Consider the following 2,826-nt stretch of genomic DNA (forward strand, 5'->3'; position numbering starts at 1 on the left):
AGTGCGGAAATTGAAAGATGTGCAAAAACGTACGGAACAGGAGCTGAAGCAACAAGGGGGCTTTGAAAGGTTGATGATGAAAACAAAAGATGAAAACCTGCGGGAAAAACAGCTTCATATCCACAAAAAATGTGAGGACCTCAAAGATCGAGAGCGCAACCTGCAGACATTAGAGGAAGAGAATAGTCGAAGAGAGGGAAAGCACCAGGAAGAACGAGAGGGATGTGAAATGGTGTGGAAAACGAAAGAGTTGATTTTATTGAAAAGAGAACAAGAGATGAGAGAAAGAAAACACAATGTGGAGATAAAGACGCAGGAGCTGTTGGTGAGGGAGACGAAAGTGAAAAAACTAGAAATGTTTGATTGTCAACAAATCCAAGAAGTGCTTGAAACAACAGATGAAGGGTTACAGCAGCAACAGAAACAGGATGTTCATCAGGTGCCGCCCGAACCAAACCTTAAAGGTGACGACGGGGTGCAGCAGCAACATAAGGATGTTCATCAGGTGCCACCCAAACCAAAGTTTAAAGGTGACGATGGGGTGCAGCAGCAACATAAGGATGTTCATCAGGTGCCGCCCGAACCAGAGCTTAAAGGTGACGACTGGGTGCAGCAGCAAAAGAAACAGAAGCATGTTCATTCGTTGTGCAAAGTGAACCCTCACGGCGATGATTGGGTGCAGCAGCGACAGCATGAACAGCACGACTTTCACTCGCGGCCTGACCCGCAGCCTCTTCGCAAGGATGAACCAGCGGAGCTTGAAAACCGAAAAAAGAATCTCATGTTCCGAGGACTAAAGGAAAGTAAAAATGACATGCAGCTTGTGGCAAAGTTGCTCAGCGTTATGAACTTGAACATCAAACCTGTATGTACATTCCGCGTGGGATACAATGTTGGGAAAAGACCGGTGAAAGTTGTTTTCAGATCCGTCTCTGATCGGAATCTCGTTCTTTATAATAACAATAAGGTGCGGAATTTCAATGATCCGTCTCAATGCTCAAAAAACATTTTTATCACTCCAGATTACACTGTTGTTGAAAGAGAAGAGCAGGCAAAGCTGCAGGATCATCTTTATGAAATGAGGGAAAGTGACCCAAACGGTAAATATACCATCAAAAGAGGAAAAGTGGTCAAGCAGGCCAAGGGCATCCATAGATGGTGACCCTCCCTCCTTATCTCCCACAATCCACTCGGTAGAACACATACCTCCGCCAGGCTGAACAGTTTATGGTTTTTATCCCACTGATAGGCCAAATCAGGATTCGGACCTGAACCACAATCAAATCATTCCGTCCGTGTCACATACCCAACCTCTCCACAAAATTTCGTCCAAATCCGTCCACAACTTTTTGAGACATCTTGTTCACAAACAAACAGACAGGGGTGAAATCATAACCTCCATCCACCTTCGGTGGCAGAGGTAAGAAAAAAGAAGAAGATAATGTACCTGAGATCACATGGTAACTATCACCGAAACCTTTTTTGAAAGCACAGCCATGGATAGAGATTTCACTTGTGCTTAGGAAAACCAGGGTGAAGTCTCATTGTTGATGAAAGGGAATTGATCATCCGCTAGCATTGTTCATTGGCTGCCGTCCGAACGGAGGCCTCACAGTGATATGAAGACCTCACAGTGAAGACCTGCTGTAAAGGAAGCCCAGCCGTCATGTCGGGCTGCAACAACAACAGTTCAGTTTTGTCCTCCAACGACAACAGAGGACCTGATGGAAGGGAGGCCCAGGCGTGATGACTGGCAGCAACACCATGACCTACAACAGGTAAGCCCTCCTCAATACTTTGGGGCAGGTGAGATGAACACACTGGGTGCAAACACAACCAACACAAAGATGAAGACATTAAATTTGAAATAAATTTGGCACTTCTTCTTTTACAGACATTACTGTTCATGCTTCCTTTGATGAAGAAGACCATCCTTAATTGTGGAGTTAATTGTAATTATAATTTCGCTGGGAAAGGTAATTTATTGGCATGGTCATCCCCATGCAGAATAAATAACAAGAACTTTAACTCCATACATTTCCTTTTGTACCGTTTCCTGAACAAGTTATCAGACTGATGAACATGTCAATGTGTTTAATCTTTCATTTTTCACAGAAGAGGAGCTCGTTTCCTCCTCCATACCCTCACCTGAAACCATCCTACCTGTTGGAACGTAAGTTGCCAAGATTCTTGCCTGACATTACAAATTATTCCAGACTTTGTCCAAACTGTATGTCCTTCACCTCTATTGTGTCTATCATTTTGTCTATGCCTCAGAAATGTTGAACAAGCGAATATTTTGCTACACTCGAATCCAGCCGATCACCGAACCAATCTTCCAATTTGTGAAAGACTGCCATGAGTGTTAATGTATCCAGACAACAGTCATTGTGAACACCTGGATGAGCATAAATTAATTGTTTGAATTTTTTTCTGGCAAATCCAGTGGGAGTTTGTGATGAAGAAAATCAAGATGTGAAATTGAAGGTGAAATAAAATAAAAATTCAATTGCGATTCAGAAAGGAATGCAGAGAATGCAGTATTTCCAGGATTGTGGTTGTTAAGCATGATGACAATAATAATAATAATAATAATAATAATAATAATAACAATAATAATAATGAATTTATTGTCACATATATGCAATTGTCGAAGAAGAGACTCGGCTCTCTTCAACTCAGAATCTACAAAACAAATTTATTTCATGATCACAGAGAACTGAAACATAGTGCGCTTAACAATATGATCCGTTCTCACTGACATCTTCTCTCGAGTGGCCTTCTATTTCCTAGTGGACCCGTGGGTGGGAGGGTAAAATGTGAAGG

General features: G+C 42.3%; 1 long non-coding RNA gene across 1 annotated transcript; it reads left to right on the top strand.

The window, feature by feature from the left end:
* Positions 1 to 1,665: 1,665 nt before the first annotated feature.
* On the top strand, positions 1,666 to 2,362 carry LOC137417094 (uncharacterized). The gene is made up of 4 exons (XR_013624431.1): positions 1,666 to 1,778; positions 1,895 to 1,976; positions 2,116 to 2,173; positions 2,278 to 2,362. It is a non-coding gene; the product is annotated as an uncharacterized LOC137417094 (long non-coding RNA).
* The last annotated feature ends 464 nt before the right edge of the window (positions 2,363 to 2,826 follow it).

Source organism: Myxine glutinosa, chromosome 8, assembly GCF_964187855.1.
Source record: "Myxine glutinosa chromosome 8, kmMyxGlut1.1, whole genome shotgun sequence".
Classification (NCBI taxonomy): Eukaryota; Metazoa; Chordata; class Myxini; order Myxiniformes; family Myxinidae; genus Myxine; species Myxine glutinosa.